The sequence below is a fragment of the Eleginops maclovinus genome, chromosome 8, assembly GCF_036324505.1.
Source record: "Eleginops maclovinus isolate JMC-PN-2008 ecotype Puerto Natales chromosome 8, JC_Emac_rtc_rv5, whole genome shotgun sequence".
Lineage (NCBI taxonomy): Eukaryota > Metazoa > Chordata > Actinopteri > Perciformes > Eleginopidae > Eleginops > Eleginops maclovinus.
Window position 1 is genome coordinate 19,182,607 of NC_086356.1, and position 24,520 is coordinate 19,207,126.

Below are 24,520 nucleotides of genomic sequence, written 5' to 3' on the forward strand. Positions count from 1 at the left end.
TCTGAACTGCCTGAACATGAGTTGATTCCTCTATTTAATCGTGACATATTACATTAAACACAAATATGATATCCTACAGGGATCACTTCTTGGGCCTCTTCTGTTTATTATCTACATGCTTTTATTTTCCTCAAAATATAGAAAATATAACCATTGTGGCATGTAACTTTTGTGTTTTTCCTATGCTTGACAGCAAACTAACATCTCCAGCTCATTCAGATTGCAGATGAACAAGTTCTTAATAAATAACGTAGTGTACAACTTTCACGTTCTGTTTGTGAGATTTGCAGACAAACAAATGCTTTCTCAAATGTTATTCATACTTCTTGTTGTGTCTTTTATTTCTTCTTCATCACCTTCTTCTCATCTTTAAGTATTGATTTTGAAATACTCAAGGCTCAAAACCTCTCTGATCTGATTCAGTTTTACCCTGAAGGCCTCTCAGGTCATCTGGGACTGTTTCACTTCTAAGGGTTAAAGAAATATAGTCGTTAGTTTCTCTGCACCACAAAATCTGGAACATCTGAGGTCTGCTGTAAATTCAACTTCTTCTAAATCAATGTTTTTCTGTTTGCTCCTGCTTTATTACGTGCTGGTTATTTATGCACTGTAACCACATTATATCGTTATTCCTTTGGTTAATATTCTACTCCAATATACTGTATGCTTAGGTCTTTTTCAAAATGCATTTTCAAACCTTATAAAAGCATATTGGGTTGCTACCACTTCCTGATCTTTACACCAAAAAGCATGAGGAAATGTGGTCAAGCCTCTGTGTGAAACGCTATCTTCTTCACTCACCATTCTTATTTTACTTGCTGTTAAAATGAAGATTACCCCCTCTTCCATCATCTCTTTTTGGGCCCTCACATAATCACTTTTGAACACAGTTTGTATGCTTCACTGAGCAGCCATTTTGACCATGATTTTATGGACCATAAAGTTGGATATAATCAAAATGTTCCTTTGTTTTATTTGCCTCCGCAAGTTTTTCAGCTCCACCTAAGGGAAACTTTCAAAGCCATCAAACAGCTGTTTGAGGAGTAATGGCAGAAAGGGAAAAGCACATTTTATTAAAAAAATAACTTTTGTGTGCATGTCATGGAGTATGTCTATGTATGAAAGCTGTGTTTTGTGTTTGTTTGACAGGTGTGATTGTACGAACAGATGCTCTAACTATGATCAATGCCTACCAGCCATCTGGGTATTTTCAGTTCAACTGACACTCTCTGATCTCATTCCCTGGCTTATCATTTCTTGATAACTTTATGAAGTTGGATCTCTTTTCAGTCTGTGTGCCAATAGTGTGAATATCCTTGAGTTCCTTTACTAAACCTTACATGCCCAATATTACAACTAGAAAAGTGTTAAATACTTAATAGCTCTTTAGTGTTTCTCTCCCTCAGCTTCACTCAGTGTGGATTCAATAATCATTTCACAGTAAAGAAACCCCAGTACTGTATGTGGCCTGTGTCTCTCTCCCCTAGTTGTTTTTTAATGACCTACGTGGAAGGTAACCAATAATGCCAAAGGAAAAACCGATAAAGGGGAAACATATTATCGCTGAGTCATCTGCCAGGGTGAAACGCACGTCGCTAAAGTCTTTCCCAAGGGAAAGTGTAATGATTTCTGTAGGCGCACAGAATAAACCTGCCCGGCCCAAATATAAATAACAGCCATTAAAGCTCATCCCAGTGAGGAATGCTTTTATGAGAAACCCTGAACAATATACAGCATATATACAGGTTATTAGATTTCTCTTGGGGTGAAATATAGTGACACGCCAAACTCAATAAATATACTGACTGTTCACAACCGCAGGAGAAAATAAAATCTACTACAACTTCCAAATTAGTTTGACTTTCAGTACTTTTTTTCTTGTTAACAAAATATGTCAGTGTGAAAATAACACTCCCTAAAATATGTTTGAGCAGCTTCTGCAAAGAATGCAGTATTATGTTTGAAGTGACATATTAAGTGACATATTCTCTGATCTTTATTTTGGGTCCTGGATTTAAGTGGTTTCACTCATCGTGTCCCTTTTAAGTCACAGTCTCATGCAGCTGCGCCAAAGCCAAGTGCAATGATGTTTACCCCCAAATAAATGCTAATTACAGCACTCAGACATTAGACAGCTTCAGTATCCCAGCAAAGATGCAATGGATGAAGGTCAGATCGGCAGTGAAGGCTACAATGTACCAGAAGTGAATAGTTATCCAGAATTAGCCACAAACAAAGGGTAATATAAGCATTTATTTCCCCTATAATTGTTCAATTTGCTTGACGCAAGCCATTCATATTTGTTTCCTTTTTCCTACATTTCCATTAAAGCCAAGTCGGATGCATCACAGCTATGAGGGTTACAACTTGGATGTTGCTTTTACAAGTTGGAAAATGGCAAATTTGTTCCTTCCTTGTGACGTGAATGCAGCATTAATTAAAAGGTCTGCCAACATTGTTATTACACTGATTTCTTTGTGAATTTCTAGTAGTCCACAGAAGTCGCTGAGGACATAAAAGTTTATCAGCAACTTAACTCTCATACTTATCCAGGACAACCACTGAACCTCAAGTAAACAACTCCATACATGTTATGTCATCCACCCTAAAGGGTAATGGTAATAATTATCAATAAATTGACATAAATCCTGACAATGCGATTCAATTCCACATCTAAGCAACATCTAAATGTAGTTTTCCAAAATGAGTTTGGAGACGCCGCTGCAGATACACTTAAAATAAATGAAGTGACACTACAGAGAAAAACCTACTGTTTTCCCTGACTTTAAAACACTATCATTGAAATAAATTCTTTTTAATTTCTCAAGGCAGAGTAATATATTTAATATTAAACCTGGCAACGTAAAGCATCCTCATATACTATAAAGCACTATTTTATTATAACCACCACTGAACTCCAAATAGACTTAAAACATAAACTGCATATTCATACCCTAAGTGGAGATGGAAGTAATTATCTTAGAAATTAAAATAAATACTGACGATGCACATATGCGCGACATCTGAGGTGCATCTGACTCTACTTTCCCACACTGAGGTTGGAGGCGTCACCACAGATGAAGAAGAAATAACATGATCAGACTAATTGGAAAGAGACAAAACACAAGATTTCTCTCCCTTTGTAAAACACAATCAGAAGAAAATCACTTCTCCTATAAAGGATTAAATATTGATGTTATTGGTGAGAATGTCAAAAGGGATAAGCTTTATAATCCATAAACTTTTAATAGCTTTCAAACAACTATGGTGCCTGAGGGTGTGCACAAATCGATACAGAATGATCCAAACCTATCCATGTTGACTGCTTTTCTGCCTCTTTTATCCCTTTTTGTACACTAGTTGGTAATTATTTGCATTGAGCTCGCCAACTTTGGTTAGTCAACACCTGTAGGCTTTTTTTAATGTTTGTTTTTTGTCTTTTGTTTAAATAAAGGAACAGGAACTTTGAAGATACCACATCCAGCGTCTGTTACACCACCTGTTGGAGGTTTTGCTGCCACAAACGGTGTTACATTTTTCACAGCCATTCTTTCAGCACTGCTCCATTCATTCTGTCATCAGCGTCATCAGTTGTTCCTGTGATGATGTTGGCACAACAGTATTACAGGAGATCGGGTAGGCTTTGTGTGTTAGCTTGGATGAGAAGGTAAAAAATGTGTTTGATTATGTGTGTGGTGTTTGGTTTCATCAGCTGCTTGGAAAGGAAGAGAATCAGACAATGTTTTTGTTGATGGTCATTTTTAAATGCATCTTCACTGGGGGGAGGTGAAGAGTCTTTAAGGAGTACTGATATACTAAGGGCCCGTACCTGTCAGCACATGAGGAGTGTGTGACATACATCTGATGCTGTTCGTGAGAGCATGGGGAGGAGCGGTTCACTGTTTTTCTGCAGCGTGACGGCTTGGTAATCCTCAACAACACACCCACCTGCTTCTCAATAGGACCCTCATTTTCCCTCTTTGTCCCTCTTAATTATAGAGGACTGTTAGGTGTCCATGTGGTGCGTGTGAGGGAGAGGCGGTATACATATCTGTTGGGTAATGGATAAAGGATGGGTAGGTTGTTGTGTAGGTTTCAAGCTAAAGGATTAGTTACCTTAACCTGTGGTGACTAGATAGAGAACATCATCTCAGTCTTTTCACTAAAAGTAATGTTTACCAAAATAGGAACACCAAATACGTTTTCATTTAAATGATTCAGAAACTGGATGATAACATTTTTTAATCATTAGATTGAAAACAGTTGTGTGATTTTGCGCACAGACATAAATAGTACGTTCATATACTGACTTCTTCATACTAACCTCAATTTCTTCTCAATTAAAGTCAACATTTTAACACATGAGGTGCTTAATCAAAGGCATATGGCCTTTCTTTATATTATTATATATTTTATAATATGTATTTATATAGCACTTTTCATACACCAGGTGCAGCTCAAAGTGCCTTCACAACATGGCAAACATCACAAAACAAGATATTCACTTCAGGTCAAAAGTTTAAACTTTTTGCAAACATGCAGGATAAAAGCATAACAACAATTCAGGGACACAAGGAGATAAAAGGTATAAAAAGAATGTACAATAAAAAAAATATGATCCAAAAGTAAAATAAAGGAATATAATCAATATAAACACCTATACAAAATAAATGAAACAATATAAGGAATATATAAATAATAGAGATTAAAAGCTAAGTTTACCTTAGCATTTTTCTAGACTTCAAATCCTCATTGACATATTTTTTATTGCAGATTATTACATTCTACATAGTTAATGCTGAAAGCTGCAAATATCCAGGAACCATTAGATGACAGTTTTGCCAAACCACATTTCTTCTGGGAGAAAACTGATATTGATTTCCCTGAAAATGTAGTAAATTATCCCACAATGTTCGTCTGTAGATGATGGCTATTTACAAGACAGATTTCCACATCTTGTCTAATTTGTGTTGTGAATCCATGGCTAATGTGTGGGTGTGTTCGATAGCTGTATGTTCACATTTACAGCAATTATCTTGTCAGATGAAAGGTTATTTTTATTATTATTGCCAGGAGGAATGTAAGGCCCAGGTTGAAATAACAGTTATCCTTTATGTTGGCTCATCTGAATGCATATGTGTACATGCAGCTCGTTCTGTCTCTTAATGAGTATCCTTCAGTTCACTGGACCGTGAGCTAATGTAAGTCTCTCACACTGCCTCCCCTTTGATAACGACCTTCCCAACTTCACAGGAAGTAGCAGTTAACAGATAGCCGGCCCTCCTAGCAGATGAACACTTTGTCATTAAAAAAAGGGTGAAAACAAGGTCAGTCCACACCTCCATCCACCCGTGCACAAAGAGAAACGGGCATTTATAGCTTTCAGAGGTCATTTGCTGTCAGTCACAGACACAGAAGCCTGGTTTCTGCCCTGTGATCAGCCAGAAAAAAGAGGCTGGAGTTACTGAAGCTTTGTACACCAGATATTTATGCCAGAGCAGATTAAACAAGGTAGACACCCGTGGCTGAAATGGGTCATCATGCATTTACTTTGACTCATCAGGCATGAGAAGAAATCAGTTTGACACTGCTGAGAAGAGACAGAAGGAAAGAGCCTAATGGCTGTGAGAACTTGAGATTTATGTGGAGGTCATTGTTCTTTTTTTTTAATACACATCGATTATGCTTTTTGTATTGTATGTGACATATTAGTGCCTGTAAATAATCCTCTTTGATAGTATGCCAAGTGGCCCCTCAAACATTTTTATGCTAAATCACAATGAGATAGATTGACTCACTTGTGAATTTTCTTTTGTAACTTTAATGTAAATAAGGTGCAAGGCTATATAAAAGTACATCATGACTTATACAGCTTATGGAACAAAAGAAAACGGATTTATACTGGGCCCCTACCCTCCTGTCGTTTTGCAAAAAGTGGCCCTAAGGCAAAACAAGTTAAGTAGCATCTCCTGGCCAACAAAAGCAGAGGGTTGAAGTAACACTATACTTTCAGTCTCCTGACAGTAACACGGTGGTTTTATTGAGAGGTTCGAGTAAACAATGACATTTTAAAATGAAACTGTGATAGCAAATTAGAAAAGCATCATTGTGCCTTGGCATAGTTAAAAAAACAAAACAACAATCATTCACTTTACTTCATTAGTCCTCCCAGAAAACAGGGCTACAAAGTAACTCAAGCAACAATTTATTAAAAACAGTATTAGGCCTACAAATTCTAAAATTTGTTTTTATTGCTTTCTTAATCTTAAGGTTTGTTATGGTAGTGCCATATTGATGGAGTTATTGGTTAAAATGTCCACAATTTGAAGTCCGAAAATCTCTTTGAGTCAGTGTGGACTTTCCCTCCAAAATATTAATTTACTATAATACAGCATCTTTTTCCATCTTTATAACTTCAAAACATATTAAAGCATGTCCTTATCCTGAAATGGAATTGTTGGCAAAGTAACATATGCTATTGTAAAAACATTGATTCAAAAAAAGAAAGTCAGTCTGCTAGGTCACAGAAAGTGCAGACACTTCAGGGGTTTCATGCACCAGCCGGTGGGCACGCTACGTCACACAAATCAAACGCACCCACGTTTTTGCGTGCTCGACAGGTGCACCGGTCTACCTAACTTGCTAGCTTAATGCTGAAATGCTCCTGCGTTCATCTTAAAACTTCCACCTTCACTATCGTGTCAAAAGGCTTTTTGAAAGTTAACATCTGTCAAAGCGGTGACTTGAAAGTCTCATTTACATAAAACAAACAAACAAACACAAACAAACAAACAAACAGTTGGTGCTCATGGGACAATATGGCCGAATGGACTGCTATGATTTGGTCATGCTGAAAAGAAGTTGAACCTGTAACACAGGAGGACATTCAGGAGGAGTTTCACAGGTGGGTAAACAAACTAGCTCTGATGGTTAAGAACAGTATTTGTGTGATGTGCACTCAACATCTGCTGCTCTGTTTATGCTTTATAATTTGTTTATATGGCTGCTGCTACCTGGATATTGTTTACATTCTGCTGTTGATTCAATTAGAAGTGGCAGGTTAATTGATTGATGTGCTTGTTGCACCTGCCAAGTTGTCAAAAGCTCTCTTCAATTGCTGGTATTTTTTGTGAAGCTGAGTTGTTATCCTGTTTTCTGGCCGTTTTAAATAATGCTACACTGAGGAAAGCTATTTTAAACAGAAGCAGTTGTGCTTTAGGGCTGCAAAGTGCCATTTGGACTATATAGTTGGTTAGGATAAATGGGCTTTATGTTGTATTGCAGAGGCCTATACTGTACATAGGTCTATCATATAACCTCATCAGATACATTATGATTTACCCTCCTTCCCTCCATTTTACTGTTTACTTGTACAAGTACACTTTACCTCAAAAGTAAGCAAAAGACATACTTTTACTAGTCTTGGCCTACTCATCTTATCCCAGTAGCTAACACACATTTGGTGTATTCACATAAAAAGCTCTGCCTGCCTTCACCTTGGTTGGTTGTGCTCACATTCTTTTAAGCATCTCATGTTTGAAATGCAAAAGTTCCTCGGCTGTTTCCTTAGACATGCCGTGCATTACGTAAGTGCAAAACAATTTAACAGCAGGGGGCGAGGTAAAGGGCTCTTACATCTTCCCAGTGATTAATGTTTAATTAAAAGCTGCAGGATGGTAGGGAAGCTCGCAGAGCAATCGTAGCCTTTCATTTAGATTTCACTTGAGGTTGGGCAGCCATTGCTTTAGAGATACCTTGCATATTGTTTGTATTGCAAAGCAAGTGGAATGATGTAATGCTCTGTGTGTAAGCAAATGGCATTCATGGAGTGAGGTTGCACACACTTTAGCCCTTTCTCATTTCACAATTTTCGACTCCTCGGTCCTCCGGTAGAGTGACCCGGAAATTGACTTCAGCCACCCTGAAGTGAAATGGGTCTTTGATTATTTTATTTATTCTTATCTAAAAACAGAGGGACGATAGCTCATATGAGGGATTTCAAAGGTCTTTTATTTTGAAATTGTACATCAGCATGTCATATTATTTTTGAAGTGACTTTCTGTGATGGCCTATTTTTTTAACACCAATTGAAATAAGTCACCCAGTTGAAATGGAAATTTCAATTTTATGATTAGATATGTCTTCATAAATGTATCCTCCTCAGTCAAATCATCTCCGTATCTGTAGCCTGTTATTGTCTCCTTATAGCACATTGTGAATGAATTCAAAGTAAATATATAAATGTTCATGAACACAGTGCTGCTGTGCCTCCTGTCATCATTAATGGACGTCGCTTCAGAATGACCGCTCGGTGTTGTTTCCACTCCTCTCTCCACGGTTCCCCTCCTCGAATCCTCCGCTCAAATCTCCTGTGCGGAGACTCCTGGGCGGAACTAGGACGCGAGGCGAGGGGTCGAGGTGGGTAAAACGGAGAAATGAGAACAGGCTCGTGTATGGGGTTGGTCTTTGTAAACTGAATTGATAGATTATGATTGACCTTAGCATGTGGGGGGTTTCACTCATTCACAAGGAGGGTCATGAAAAGGCTACTCTCACATTGTTAAAACAAAAATCTAGACTGTGATGTTCTTGTGTTGTGTGTTTATTTTAGGACTAACTGATGCCTAATAAGTAATCCTCTGCCTCTGCGGAGGCCTTATTTTTAGTTATTGGCACTCAATTTATCATTGCTGTGAAACTAAATCACCGGTTATTAATGAAGATTACCAGCCTGGAATATAAGCATATAAATGGGGAGATAAAAACTAATTAAAATGTTATATCCCAGTCACAGTGAGGTCATAGGTTTACTTTTGAGACTGAGGCCATTGCTTAATAAAAGCTCTGTCAGGTGCTATAAATTGAACAAATAGTGATTCTCATTTATAGTTCATCTGCTGTTCAGCTTTAATAATCTCTGAGGTGATGTATTTGCTTTATCCCAGCAGCGGTTCACACATTTTCATTGGTCTTGTGAGATGATACTCATTCGGCCTGATATTGACACTCCATGTTTTTGCTCTTTTGATGTCTTTGATGTGATTTCTCCTCCAGAGGAAACTGCTGCTCCTCTCTTTCCACCCGACAGAAGGAGGGAAAGGCTCTGAGCTCTCCTGTGCAAACACATACACAAACTGACACACACACACACACACACACATGCACACACACACACACACACACACACACACACACACACACACACACACACACACACACACACACACACACACACACACACACACAGTTATATTCATAACTCCGGCAATATGAGTTAAAAAGATTTGGTCTCATTAAAAGATTTTGGGAGTTATTGAGGAAGAGGGATCAGACTTTATTTGATAGCCTGAGGCTGGGGAGCGGAGCACTTCAATCAAAGAACAATTGCTTTAAAATCTTTCTGTATTAGCTTTCCCCTCCTCTCAGCTCAACTACTGAGGCTTCATGTTTGTTTGTTGTTCACACTGCCATTTATGATTGATCTAGCAGTGGTGCGCTGCGAGGCATTAATCAAATGTTATTTCTCTTAAATTTAAAACACATTTCAAAGCTTTGTAGTATGGAAATGGAAACCTTTTAAATGCATTTATACTCCAGGCAGCAGGCAGCAGTTGTTCAGATGCACTCAAAATGAAGGATATCACTATCTGAGGTGATGCAGCTGGATTGAGATTCTAATGGCAGCAGAAATAAATAGGTAAGATTAACATTTCTCATAAGTCTCCATGAGGTAATCCATATGGATCATGTTTGACCTATTTCAAAAAATCGGGATGATGATGCAAAATCATAATTTTCTTTAAAAGGTATTTGGAGTGACTGGAATATGATGTGCTAAAGTATTTTGGTCATTTTATCATTACGCATACATTGGTTTACCAGAAGTATTTTAATTTAAAGAGGCCCTTTGTCATATAGGTTTTTGTGCATGTCAACGGTCTGTAAAGGCTAAAATCCCAAATGTTCCTCCCCCCGGATTTCCTCCAATGGGCTCCTTTGTTTACTTATGTAACGTAATGACGTCACTATGTAACAATTGGGATTATATTGGCTAACGCTTCAACACATTGTAGGCTAAGGGGCGGGACATCTCTCAGCGGTTGACCAATACCAACAGAACCGGCCAGCTAACCAATCAGAGCAGACTGGGCTCTGGTTTCAGACAGAGGGTGAAAAGAGGTGCTGCAGCACAGGCAGTATGAGAAAAATAAAGAGCTTTTAAAAACATTTAAAATGCATTTGAAGGTCCCCTGTTATGCAAAATACACTCTTTGCTGTCTCCTACATAAATATGTGTCCCCGGTGTGTAAGGAGACTCACAAAGTGTCAGAAAATACAACCCTCTCTCTTTTCCTCCTTACCCACATCTCTAAAAATGGGGGTACAAACGAGCTGATCCAGATTTGCTGCCGATATGACGTCATAACCGAAATGTGGGCTGGCTTTACGTTGAACTACTGGCAACGTCCCGCCCACGTTACACGTCCAAACCTATCGTCCCACATATACAGTCACGAGCTGAATCCCCTCCGCAGCACCTCTGTGTGTCTGTGTGTTCAGCAGGATGTCTGCAGGAGGGACTTAGAGGTGTTGTGTATATAATACATATAATGTCTCTGTTGTAGTGGTAAACACTGAGAAGTGTTTCAGGAATAATGCTGGATGTGGTTTGGAACATCATATGGCGTTTAATCACGGCAGCGTTTAGCTGAGTATCTCTGTTAGAAACTTCTCTCTTCAGACAGTGAGATCATGACCTGCAAAGGGGCGCGGCCAGCTTCAGCTCATTTGCATGAAAGGGAAAGTCACAGAATCAGCACTTTTGAAAACGGGGCCGAAACAGAGGGATAGTGGACATGCTAAAATGCATGATCTGTTTGGTATTTTGACCAAAAAACGTCAGAGACATGTTTTTTTAAATATATATATTTGTGACATAATATATGCCATAAAAGAGCATAATAGGAGACCTTTAAATCCCCGTTGATTGTTTATATTACTACTGTAAAGGAAACTTGTATACATCACAGTTGATTAGTGAGATTAGCCACAAGAACCCACAAGAACACAATGTTCCAAATATGCGTATGCCAATTCTGTACATGCCTAAAGCAATTTGAGTGAGAACTTTGTCTTTAATCAAAACAAACTGTTTTGTTACACGCCTGTGATTTAAACACTGGCAAATGCTACCTCTGCAACAGAAAACAAAGAGTGAGTCAAGGAAGTGAATGAAAGAAAGAATTTACAATGCCTGGATTTATTAACGAACACGTGGGCTGCCAAAGTAAACAGGCAACCTGAGAGTTTGGCTTCAGAAGTAGATGAACAGCAAACAGGATGTGAGGAAGAACTGTGAGAATCCTTCTAAGGGTCCCTGTAGACAAACAGTGGGTGTATATGCAGGAAATTAGCCCGTGGTTGTTCGCAGCTTCAATGAAACCTACAGAGAGAGACAGACTGCTGACAGTGAGTCTATCTTCCATATTAAGTGCTATATAAATGCATTCCATTTACTTACAACCAGTCCAAAGATACTCACTTTTGCACGGAAGATATTTGATCCATCTTTTATGTAAAAAGATATAACTTGGCATCATTTTTCAGGACTTTAGGCTCCGTAACGCTGTCATTTTTTTATAACAGTAGGAAGGAAAATGACATGTTCTTCGCGATATTGATTGAAAGTGAAGTTTTAGCTTCTATAATAAATGTTTTTATTGGAGATTGTGTAACCACCTACAGTATCATTTATTCATTACCATATTAGCAGAGAGGTTCCAAATAACCATGCAAATGAGCATGTCCGATAGCAAGAAATGTGCGAGCCTCCGTCCGTACGATACATGAATTTTCTAGTTTTTATTATTATGGTTGATTTGTACACTGCTTGCGTAGATGATAAACTCAATTCAATTTCCAAGTGGAAAGACAGAGAGTAAGTGAACTTAAAGCTATTTACTCGGTTTGTTCTACTATCAAATGCCCCACGCTTCTCCACAAAACACCCACACATAGACTCATGACACGCCACCAACCCGTGGGCCCCCGTATGCATTTTAATCACAGGAGGGCAAAGCAGTGAAGTGCAAATTCAGACACAATGCCACAATTACCAGCCTATAGCGGTGGCTTCGGGGGCCCAATTAGCAGCAGAAAGCGCCGCGTAACACACGCCCTTAAGGTCTTTTTTTTTTGCTAACAAGAGATGCTTGACAAAGGTCACAGAGCTTGCTGTAGCCTCTCTTTGGATAATAAATGTTTCTCCACTGGTATTTGTACCTTACATTTGTCTTATAAAAGCCTAAGTCATGAGGTTTAATGAAGTTTAACAGCAATGAGCTAAGAGTCTATATGAATGTGTTCACCACGAAGAAATCGCTTTAGCTCCCACATTATGGAAAGCCTCCCAGCATGACTCATGGATATGCTTAAGTTAGTGACATTTAATGAGGGAAACGCATATAACACTCACTGGATCCTCTTAAAATACAATAAAAGACACTTTGATGTACAAAGTTGAGGGCTATTAAAAGTTTTCTTGCATAGTGATATTCGTTTTATAATAAATGGACAGCTGCTCGTTCATGGGTGACTTACTTCTGGTTGACTTTTTAAGAGACAACTTTAAATTACACCAAAAATCTCCCCCCATGTACCGATTGAAAATGTCAGAATATGTTCGTGTTATTTGGCTGCAGTGATAGTTTTGATTGGAAAGGGATAAGGTCAAAATGTTTTTCTCAGAGCCATGAAATGTATTTTCATGACTCAGACATTGGTTTTAATTCACGTCATGTGTTGTTTGAACTCTCCGTTGGCCTTGCATGGTAATCCTGTGAGTGTATGCTCGAATGCAGAGAGGAGCTGTGTTGTCTGGAGCGCCACAAGCATCTGCATTTCATTATACCGAAAGAAGGTATGGAAATCCAATAGCAGTTGTTGCTGTGTGTGTGTGTGTGTGTGTGTGTGTGTGTGTGTGTGTGTGTGTGTGTGTGTGTGTGTGTGTGTGTGTGTGTGTGTGTGTGTGTGTGTGTGTGTGGTACCTGGCACACAATATATGTTCCCATGCTGCTTGTGCTTGTAAAGAAAAACAGCAAACAGAAAGTTGTTTGCCAGCGTGGAAAAACATTTCCTGTGTTTGTGCTCTGCGTTTCTTTTGGACCTATTAATGGCTTTTTCTCTATCCAAGACATGAGGGTGGGGAACAGTGCTGCAGTCAAATATTATTCATGAAGAACAATATAATACCGAAGAAAGGAGGGGAAGTGGGGAATGGGAGCTATTCCTGATTATGATAGGCAGCTGCATGTGCCTCCATGGCTCTAAGGTTGAGACACAGATGGAAACACACTCTGAACAGGGTGACTGACAGCTCCTGTCTCTGTCTGCGTTTAATTTACACGCCGGCCTGTCTTGCACTGATAACCTCAGTGATATAGCTCCGGTGGCGACAGAGCAGCAGGGAGAAGTGTTTAATTGTGATTCATCTGGTGGTCACTCATCAGTTGGGGCTCTACGCTGCGGGTCTATAAGACAACGGGCCAGCTGATGATAGATCATGGGTAATGAGAGTGTGAGAAGTTCATGTGTCATACAAGTCATCAGTCCCCATACTCACCGCCGTTGAGTTGGTGAATCATATCCTTTTGTGTCAAGGGAGAAGAAAAAGGCAGCAGAAGAGAAGCACTCCTATTTCATTTGCGAGCGAGAGCGATGCGATCCATCAGCCGGTGGAAATGTCTCTGAGAGCCGAGTCAGGATGTCAGCTGCAGCGCAGGGACAACATGAGAGAGACTCACTGCAGTGGAGGCGTCATGTGTGGGGAATGTCCTCAGTTGTGGCCTTTCAGTCTGCAGAGATTTTTACCCCAAATTCTTTAAACGGAGGGTTACCGTAAATACTTTTTCTGAGCTACTGTCTGTCTGTACAGCTCTGCAGTTTACACACATTTTCATTATTGGTTAATCTGCAGATCATTTTCTAGTAGGGCTGCAATTGAGAATTATTTCAAAAAATTTCAAAAAAAATTTTTTTTTTTATTTGAAAGGGTTAAAAACACAATGTCCTGTCATTTTTTAATCGTAAAAATCAGTGATGAGTAAATTAATTGAATAGGCCTTTCAGTTGTGAATAATTACAATTATTTTTGTTATTGATTAATTGGAAGAACATTTTCTAGTACGGCTGCAATTGAGGGTTATTTACTGATTATTGATTAATCTGGATTATTAAATTACTTTATAGACTAATTAATTAAAATAACTGTCTGTGTTGTTTATCTCAGTTTCTCAAAGTCCAGGGAGATGTTTTATCCATGTGAAACCTGTTCAGTTATGATATAAAACAGAGACAAACTCCATATTTAACCGGGTTAAAAACACAATTTTCTGTCAACTAAGAATCTGTGATTATTTTTCTGTGGATCGATCAGTTGATCAATCGTTGCAGCTTTCCCTCATACCTATGCAGATGAGATGGGAGTGATGTTCCTGTAGAGTAGGGAGGTGGGGGAGTTTAATTGACAAATTAGGTCAGGAGCAGATGACTATGAGAGAGCAGTGCCTTCGATCACCTGTACTATGTCATACAGCTGCACATTTAATGAGGAAATCTGTGAAGACACGGGGCGGAGACAGCCGTCTGTCACCGTGGGCGGCTTTCAATCTATTTCATATTCAAGCTTTTAGTAGACCCTCTCATTCACGACAATTTAGTATGATACAAAAATGTAATAGTCTTGCCAAATGCATCTCAGCAGGCATTTACCGGTCATAATCAAATCAGGAATACAGTCCGAATAAAAATATGTACTTTAATCACAACCACTAGGACGAACTGCCTAAACTATGTTAAAATATAGTAATTTTCTGATGCATAATAATGCACATAACTCTAGGTATTGTCAACCAATATTATAAAAAACTAATTGTAATCTTTCAAATCTGATGAAACTAATAGACTTTCATTGTGTTAAATAGCTGAGGACTGAACCAAAACTCTCTGAAATAGCAATTAATAATAAGTTAATTAAGATTAAATGTAACATGAACAATAACAAGGAATGTAGATTAGAAAATAATTGCTAATGAATACCGACTGAAAACAGGAATGTAGAAAATGTATTTGCATAATAAGTATAAATATGTAAAAAATGTTTGTGTGTGAAGATATAGCTGTATGGGATATAGAGTTAAACCTCACACTGTTACTAAGAATTAAAAGTCATTTGGGACACGTGATTTTTGTCTAGAGACATGTCTTTCTGTTTGTCAAGTTGGGTTAAATTATTTCATCTAGGATTTCAGGAGAGTGAGGTTTGCTTTCTTGGTCTCATTTTAACCCGAGAAAAATAAATAAATGTATTACTATTGAGAGAAAACTAAAAAGTGCCTTGAGCCCTACGGACAAGAGGACATGATAATTCAAGCTCTGCGGCCTCAGGGGAGTGAGTATAGAATCACTTTTATCAAAACGGAGCAACAACAAAGAGTAATATCATATAATATACAGCAGTCCTGACTAGCTGCTGTGGTGCAGGTAATAGGATCCTACACACCTGTGTCTGTTGTGCAAGAGCAAAATTAGTTTTGGGGGATTCATTATAACAAGAGCAGCTCTGTGTTTTTACCTTCATACATGACAGAGATGACATACGAAAAGGGAGCAGTAATTGCACCCCCCCCACCCTCCCCAGTTCATATTACAGGAGAAATATGAGAGGGCTGCTTGTGCGAAGGGTCGTCTGGCAGCTTTGACAGCCAATTTAGTCCTGCAGAAACAGACCTGCCCCCCCAGCACTGCAGGGTTAGAGCTGTCACACATGCACTGGCACTGCACGCATCTCTTCTTTTTGAACCCCATCACCCATCCTTTTCCATTTGCTGCAGTCTTGTCTTGATTGGAGGCCCTTCAGATTCATCGCTTGATACTCTGTCCGCAGCTGTACAGAATCTGCCAGGGTTTTATTGTTTTTAAAAGAGTTTCTGTTATGGATTTATGAAGATAAAAAAATATTCTATGGAAAGATCACTTTTGACAGACACAGATTGTTTTATATTTTGGATTTTTTAAGTTTTTTTGTGGGGCCCTGTCTGCTTTTCTTAAAATGCTGCTGAAGGGCGACACATACCAAAGGTTCTTAAACTTTTCTCAGTTTGAATACAGTTTGGCTTGGTAGTATCTTTTTATTTGCCTTGGTTTGTTAAACAAATTGAAAATATAAAACTTCTAGACAGCCTGTCTAACAATTTTAAGTGTATTCCTATTAACTTTATACTGTTTTTTCATATGTTTAATTGGCCCTGAACAAATAATGCTACATTTATTGAACATATTTATTCATTTCTTTAGATGAGAAGATTGATGACACTCATGTCTGTGCATTAACTTTGGGAGCTGGAGTCCGGAGTTGATTAGATTAGCTAAGCTTAGCATAAAGACTGAACTCATGTTAGAAAACACTATTCTGGTTCACTCTTCAATGACAAAAAAAAGAAGCCTACCAGCACCTCTTAAGCAATTAGCTCCTGTCGTATACAGTAGTTTGTTTACACATTTACCAAGTAAACAGCATATTACTTGCTGAGCATAGAGTTGCTGGTAGGCAGAATGTTTAGCTGTGAAAGGAGCCAGGCTAGCTGCTAGCTTCCAGTAAGGAAAGCACCATTACCCTAATTGGATTTCGGTCCCATAATGACCCAATAGCTGGTTAGGGTACAGGTTTCAATGGGGAAAATGTATTCAATTTAATTCTGTCTTTTTATGCTATATACATTATGGACTGATGTAACTATTGTCACTGTTTTGACCAATTTGTATCATTAAAAAGGCTTGCACCTTAAAGGTTATGCCTATTTTTAAGTTGCAAGTCTACAATGTCACATTTTAAAATATCAATTTAGTCAAATTAACATCTGTATACTTATTCCAGTTAGTAATACTATTATGTTTCAATTATCAATACTTCGTTAAACAGAAGAGCAAAAACAAACAGATTTCCCATCATGTTGGACTATTCCTTTAGAAGTTGAAACCAAACCTTGTCAGTGTTGTTCCTTAGTAACTTTCCCTCACAGAGTTGCCCTTCTGTGGAGGTTGCATGAATGTATGAGGGATGGGATGTAAATACTTTGCCCCAGCTGGATACAAGGATACATTAGAAGTAAACGTCACTGATTTAAAGATAAATCCATTTAATTTGCTGAGCCTTGGCAGCGCTATGAGATATGGTCATAAGTTTATCGCGCTGCTTCGCGGTGGAGTGTTTGTGCCCATTTCAGCTGCTGTAAATCAACAAGGAGGTTAGAAAAATCACAGCACAGCATCAGATAGCTTCCAGTCCTTGGCTAACCTTCACTCTGAGTGTGTGTGTTTGTGTGCTTGCCAGAAATCTTCTTTATCCATCGTACATGAATGTACATTGCCCAAAACTAATTTGAAGCTTTGTTGTTTTTTAGATTTTTCACTGTCATGTTCTAACCCAATCGAGGCATCCTCATGACAGTCTCCTCTGTTCATCCTATATAATGATTTATATTTAGATTATTTATAATTATTAGCTGCCAAAAGTCAATGAAATTGCACACTGACTTTTCTCTAAGACAACACTTGTTCTGTTAGCCTTTTCAGAGCTGTATGTGACTCCTGCTGCATACTTGTGTGCAAATCAACACACTTTGCTGAAACACACATGCACTGACATCGATACTGGTGCTGATTCACACACACATTTGTACAAACTCGTACAATACACCTGGCTTATGCTTTTCTTCTGAAGGAATCCTTTGTTTTTTGTTGAAACGAAACACAAATCCATGGTGCACATGAACAATAGCGTCATCAAAACCATCTATGATCTTCTCAAACATTCGCACAATACGCAGGCTGCATTTAAATCCTCACTATATCTGAGGTTAGAAGTCAATACACAGGAAGCCAGGTTTGGTCTGTGTAACACAACTGCACTAAGCTCACCGGAGCTCTGCTGATCTGCAATTGATCAACCCTGCACTTAAAAAAAGAGCAGCAGTGTTAAGGCTGTGTACTTTATATCACAGAGCAAAACAGCTCTCAGAGGTTTACTGAAATACTCTTTTTCTTCTTTAAGTTTGTAACAATACACCTGACTGGTGAATAAAACATGAAGAGCTTTCCTATTAAGCCTGCAGGTGGATGGCTCTCTGGAAGAGTTACACTTGAGGTTGGATTGTGTGTAGTTTTTCCTCTAACCCCTGCAGTGTGTCGGTGTCAGGAGAGAGTGAAAGGTTAGTCAAACCTGTTGGGCTGGCACACAGATAGTTCGTGCAGCACAGGGCTCTCTGCCCCAAGCAGGAATGTAACTGCACTGCCACTGAATAGCTGGGACACAATGGCCTGCTGCTGATATCTCTTAAAGATTGCCTATTATACACTTTTTCCACTATATAAGTCTCAGATTTGTACAAACATGTCTCTGAAGTGTTTGACTGAAATACCAAACAGATCGTGCATTGAAGCATGCCCTCTGTTTCATCCCTGTTCCAACAGTGCTGATTCTGTGTCTGTAGCTAGACTGCAGCTAGTTTGCCAGGTGATAAGGAGGGCGGGTATTACCTTGGTTGGTTAGTGGTTAATGATTGCCGAACCCAAAATGGATTTAGCATAATAGGTGAGGTTTAATGTCCAACAGATATAGCAAAAAGACACATCTTTTGTCATGTTTGAGGACATCTTTATTAACGGCTTTGTTCCTGTTTGCTTGTTGTGTGAGAGAGAGGAAGTCATTTCACAGAAGATTCAGTTGTAAATTAATATTCCTAGAGAATGAATCATTTAATAAAACACCAGTAGTCTGTTACACAAGGTTAAAGCAAGTTTGATTGAGCTCTAACTGCTTTGTTTTGGCTAGTTTGTTTCTACAGTCTTTTCTTCCTTGTCAAAGCAAAGTGCTTTTATTACCCACAATTCACTTAGTCACCGATACAGACAAAGGAGGGGAAACTGTTGCCAGGCTTTCCAGTTTTTCTTCAGATATGCAGAAGTTCTTTTCCAAGACTTCTTAACAGACGATGATGTGTATAATTGGTGCCAATGTACTTTATTGAGAGTGCATTGCATGCTAACACATGAACTAGCTAACATATTACACAATGCCTTTCTCTGTTTACTTATTTTTTAATTGAACAATTATTCGTCAGCCATTTCGTTCTATCTTGATGTTGTTATTGCATACACAGTAAGGCAATTCTTTTTACCAAAGACAGGTTTGATGCTGTATCGCCCATAAAAAGTATCTCAGATAAAAATAAAAGCAATGACTACCAGTCTTTTCTTTGAAAAGAAATAGCTGCAGCAAATTGTGTTGTGTTTGTGCGAGTGGATGCAATGACTCCCTATTTGTTATATAGAGCAATACCTTCTGCTAACAATCCCACAATGCACTGCACTACATTTTCTAGATGTGAAAAATGAATGTTGATCTATATATCTGCAAGTCAATTCACCCTAACATTTCACTTCAAAAAATAATAATACTGTGACTGTGGCATGGAACAAGCTCTGCTGTTCCTTCTCAGAGAGGTCTCTCAGCAGGATGGTTAACACAACACTGAAACAATGCTTTACAATGAAACAACCTGAACAACCAGGTCGCTGTCTAAGTTTTTGAATTCCTCCCAAGATGCTAATTACAAAAGGGAGGTTAGTGTAGATAATTAGTAAGCATTCAGCAGAAACAGGTTTGTTAATTGTCAGAGCTTGTGTGTGCATTATCTGTCGTGATCTAAAATGAAAAAACTCCTGTCAGTGTGATTGCTGAGAGTCACTCAGGCTCAGACACAAACAAATGCCCCTGATATTGTTTGGAGAATAAATCCAAAGGCACAAACCGCAGACCAATATTCAAATTAGCTCCATCAAAACAACAATAACCGCCCACACATGTCTGCACTGAAGCTGCAAGGACGGACAGGGAGGGGGAGGATGTGAGTGTGGTTGCTTTGGGTATTTGTGAAATCATATTCTTTTTAATTGCTTCTGAGAAAGAAAGTGGAGAACTGTGAATTCTGCGTACTCTTTGTTGACCAGAGGGAAGTTAAACTCCCTCAACAAGTTAAATATGCATTTCACTGCCAGGGTTTTATATTTATTTAAAACAATAACAAAAGACGTAGTTTGGTGGCATATTGTAGTAGTATGGATCATGGGAGTTGTTGTCTTCACCAACATTGCTGTCAGTTTTTATTGGTTATGATTCCTTCATTCTTCTGGGAGGTTTCTACCAGGAGCAAAAACATCCTGAGAGATCAAACACAATCAGAACTGGCGATTGAAATATCATCAAACAAAATTGTTGTTGCTCAGACACTTTTTTGGCTACCACTAAAATTTGCTTGTGTTTGTGATTTCTCAAGATTCAAAAGTCTTATTACCAAAATCCCTCATTTGGATAAAATCTATCGGTTAAAACGTCAAGATCTTAAAGGCATATTGTAAAAATGTGGCTGGAAACTACATACAACTTTTGGCAGAGAACACACTGCTCAAAGTGGATATCACTATAGGAGAACAAATGAAATGGACCATTGGCTTGGCTAAAAATGACCCTAACCCTTTTGGGTATTGTTAGTACACAACTCAAGAAAATATAGAACATACATGTTAATGCACAAATGTTACATGTTGTACTTTTTCAACCCTTGTGTTGTTTCGAAAGCTGTTCATGGTGTACGCAGGTCAATTTTGACCCATGATTTAACTCAGTCCAAAACACTCAACAATAATGACTATCATCCAATATTGTTTTTAGCACATCGCAACTAACTTATTACCAATTCATAACCGTACAATACTGTAAAAAAAAAAAAATGTATGACCCAAAAACACATTACATTTAATTCCCTATATGAAGAGAGTAGGTAATTATGTCATCTAACTATAATAGAGTCATTGGGATTGGGAGACCAGGTGCATGTTGCAAATAAATGATTGTTACAGTGGGGGTGGGGATGGCGTTGTCTAGAGTCAAACATGAAACTCAATTGGACCAAATTTGACCCAGAGTCACCCACAACAATAAACTGCTGGTTCTGCCCAGACCCGAACACCAAATAATGTTTTTGAGAGACCATCAGACTTTGCTAAAATTGTCAAATTATGTTTTGTAGTGTTGATATAGCTGTTGTGGAGGATATCATGAAGCCTTTTTCCGATTAAAAAAACTAGAGTAGTAATTATATAATTTTAACTTGAAACAGGTCACAGGAGAGCCCAACACAACATAATGGACACGCTGATGCATTCACAAATATCATGGTTCTCTTAGAGACAACAATCACTATAGAGCAGAGGGATCACGACAATAGTTCAAGCTATTATCGACCTCCAAAGCACAGCTCAGAGCATCTTAGACTATCCGCAATGGCAGAGACAAGAGATTTATCTTTTTGATTCTACTTTTGTATTAGCTCCTGACACCTTTATTCTGCAGTTTGGCCAGAGGTCTCTGAAAGCACAACAACAACAAAAACCGATGCTCTCATTCTCTTCTGAAGGTCTTTCCACATGCAACAGACTGCAGTGTCGTTTCTTTTATTTATCTTGCTTGTCACTGTGGATTGCTAGTAAAACCTGTGTGCATTTCACACAAGGAACACATCTTAAAATGCTGTTGAAATAAGGTCTATAAATCCTCCCGTCCTCTGCATTTACAGTGCTGAGAAACGTTTTGAGAATGCTGTTTTCATGCTTGGAGTTCTAATTATAAATACAGTTTGCCATTCCATTACACAGGTGTTAGAGCTGTCATGTTTACTATATATGCTAGAAGCTAGTCAAACGCATTTATATGGAAACGTCTATAATAGGAACCACAAGCCCTTCAGTTGATGATGTAATGTTTTTCTTTAAAGTCACGCTCTCTAAAACTGATTTAACCCTTGACTTCATTAAGATTCCAGCAGTAAGGAGTTGATGGTGCAGTGAAGGCAATTTTCTGCAATATGGCTTTTATTTGCCGCTAAATTATTAAAAGAACTCTGTCAACTGTTCCCAATGAGACTGTCACACTTGTAGAAGAAAGCGAAGCGAACCCCGGCTAGTTTCGAAATGACGGTTCAGCTCATGATGTCACCCAATCCATCAGCTCTCTCGGGGTGACTCACTTAATTCTTCAGTAAATGAATCATACTCTGAGCTTATTTCACACTTTCATTTCTCAGAAACTCTTGAAATATGGATGGGTAAGAGTATTTTCCACATGAGTGACCACTGCCTTCCGTGTCAGGGGAGCTTGTGAAATCCAGGGTCAAAGGTTGAGCTGGTTATGATAAAACCACAGAGAGGAGTGTAATGGATTGTCATTCACAACAGCGAGAAAAGACAGAAAAGCGAGACCTAGAAACGGAAGCTCAGACTAAAGATGACCTTTTCCAGAGGTGACGTCCAGACGGGAGTGGAGGAGTCAGCTGGTTCTGGATGACCTTCAAGCTGTGTTGTTCTGCCTTCATCTCTCTTTATATTTCTCTTTGTCTGTGGTATCATTTGAGAGGGTTCAGTCAGAGCAGAGTAGGTCTTTTTACCTTCTTTGTTTGACAGGTATCATGAATAAATATATATGCACTCTAGGAACCATTTCTGAAGGTTTGTAGAGGAAAGTCTTAGGGGACCTGGAGCTATTTTTACCCTGGAATGACAACATCTCACTGCACATATAGGAGCACCGCATGAGCAGTACATTTTTACCAATTTCTGTTCAAGTTTTGGACCTGTTGGGTAGTTTCTTTTTCAAATGGATTGTGGAATGGAAGGTAGTGTAGGGAAGAAACTTCTTGTTAAGGGCTGCGTTGGAGTCAGGATTAAAAGAAACTATGTACCATTTTCCAAAGAAATCCATGTTATGCTTTTTTATGGTTCAAGGGGCCGTTTCCTGTTGTGTGTTTATAGGTTTTTGTGCATGTAAATGGTCTGCTAAGGCTAAAATCCCCAGAGGTTGAAAAGAGGTGCTGCAGCTCAGGCAGAATGACAGAAATAAAGACCTTTTGGAACATTAAAGCATGGAGACATGTCCCAGTAGAGGCACACAATACAAATGAACCTGAAAATAAATATATGCCCTCTTTAATTATTTAATAAAGCTTTTATTGTCATTTATACCGCAGGCCGCTTCTGTGAGCTAGCTGCCCCTGTGAGCCTTTGCGATACAGTTAGCAGAATGCAACCGTATTAGCACTTTTTCTTGTTGACGACATCTCTTTCGGTTTAGCATTCAGTGTGATATCCCCGCTGTTTCTCATCCGTGATCCAATCCAAGTTTGACATCAGTGTCAGAGTTCGAGGGAGTAATTACATCGTGGATGTTGACTTGAATCATTTGGAATAACCCCAACCTGACTTGAACACATCAATTCTACGTTGTGTTCTGATGACACTAGTTTCCAGGGGGTTCTATTTATAAGTATCCAATCTAAGGTATATCCTCAATTAAATCAGCCCCCAGTTTCTATTTCCTTCAATCTAAAAAAAGAGTCTGGGGCATCACAGTGTTGCAGGCAGTGTTAACTAAGGTCTCCGCCTCTGACCTCCAGGGTCACTGAGAAATGGTCCTACGCACAGCTATTTTTCAGTCTCCCTGTCATCCCTGTTGCTATGCACTCACAGGCCGTTTCCAGGCTCCACGCTGAGACTCTTTTGTTTATCAGGAAATGTAATTCATTTCAAGAGGCAGGCGGTGTGTTTGTGTGTGTATGTGTGTGTGTGTGTGTGTTGGTGGTGGTGGTGGGGGGGGGGGGGGCGGCAGGTCATTGGGTCTGATGGATGGAGGGCCACAGGGACACTGACAGAGCAGTACCTGATCCTCATATTGACATACTTTAAATAAATACGTATTTTTTACCTATATATTACAATTTTGAAGATTAAATGCGGGACTGCATTTTAACCTTTAACAATAATTCATACTGATTTTATGAGTTCCCAACTTGAATTTCAAATTAATATGAGTTTATAAAAAACAGATTATAGTACCGTTAAGCAATGCTGCTCAACCCTCACATCATTTTTCCAAGAGAGCATCCACTTACTGATAAATTCTACTTAAGAATAAGAATGTCACTTTTTAGCAGGTAGACTCTTAATAAATAATAGCTAAAGAGGTTTTTAACATGTATTGTTTATTTAGCCATAAACATTGAATGTTACACAGAAATACTTAGGATATGCATCCACATTTTCAGGATCTTTAAGCTATGTTTTTGTGGCTTAAAGGCCTATTTCACTTTGAAAACGTCTCCCTCATCTTTATAGCAGTGTGAAGCGGCCTGCAGGTGCACCCTGTGTCTGTTTCCAACCACTTAGTGTCAATTTATAGGGTGCCACATGAACTAACATTAAGAGCTTATAGTCCCTTTTGCACCTTGTTGCTGTGTTTCCATTGCTTCCTGGAAAAGTTGCAATGGAAAAGGGCAAAGGCTGTAGGTTATTCTCTGAAAAGGTTAGAGCATAGAAGAACAACACCTAGACTACAATATCGTGTGCACCACAG